The sequence below is a fragment of the Propithecus coquereli genome, unplaced genomic scaffold, assembly GCF_000956105.1.
Source record: "Propithecus coquereli isolate 6110/MARCELLA unplaced genomic scaffold, Pcoq_1.0 Scaffold190, whole genome shotgun sequence".
In the NCBI taxonomy this organism is placed as follows: Eukaryota; Metazoa; Chordata; class Mammalia; order Primates; family Indriidae; genus Propithecus; species Propithecus coquereli.
In genome coordinates this window covers 1,512,376-1,513,328 of record NW_012143857.1, presented here as the reverse complement: position 1 = coordinate 1,513,328, position 953 = coordinate 1,512,376, and positions in this window count along the sequence as shown.

Genomic DNA, 953 nt, shown 5'->3' with positions numbered 1-953 from the left:
ACCCAAACAGAGAGAATATCTGAGGTGTCGAGATGGGCTCCTACTAGGAGCTGTTGGCCTTCACCAAGTTCCAGTACATGTATGCCAGCACAGAACTGAAACAGGCCTTGGAGGACGATGGGATGACAGGCATCAACAGTCCATGGAAAGAGGCTACTCCATGGCAGTACCAATTAGGGGAATCTTTGCTTCCTGTCATCTACACCTGGATCTACTGCACAATGCCTTATGGTTGCCCATAAACTTCTTTGAGTGGATCCCCAATGGGAACCTGGTGAACCATTTCTCTAAAAAGTTGGACATGGTGGACTCAATGATCCCACAGGTCATCAAAATGTTCATAGGCTCCTTTCCTCCATACATAGTGATAATGGACCCTCCTTTATAGTGGGGGTAACCCAGCAAGTAAACAAAGCCCTATATATAGAATAGAAATTAATGAAACCCATCTAAATGAGATAGAGTATTGTCACTTACCCTGGATAAGAGTATCCCTTTAGAAGCATGCTTAGGTTAAGCCCTTAAAGAAATAGTTTATGGGAGATCTTTCCTAACACTCAAAGGTAAGCATAACCATAAGTAAAAGAAAATAGAATATACTAATATGTCAAATGAGTGAATGAGGTGCTAACCACTTACATACATTTGCCTCTTTCAGGTGCCTACCCCAGTTGAAAGCAGAGAAGTAGAAGGGACCCTATGAAGTGCCTCTAACAACTCATAACTTATTAAAATTGTCAGAAGTGAAACCTTGAGTCTACCATACCAAAGAAAGAGAGACAACTCCTTAGTGAGGATTTCCCCAGGTTATCACCTTTTCTGTTGATCTGTCTTGCTGCTGGGTGTGTCATCCTAAATCTCATTCAGTACAAGTATTTCTGTACATGATTTCTGAATTTGTAGAAGCTGGTCGCTCAGGGGTACAACTCATAGCTTTGCACTCAGAGATCCCA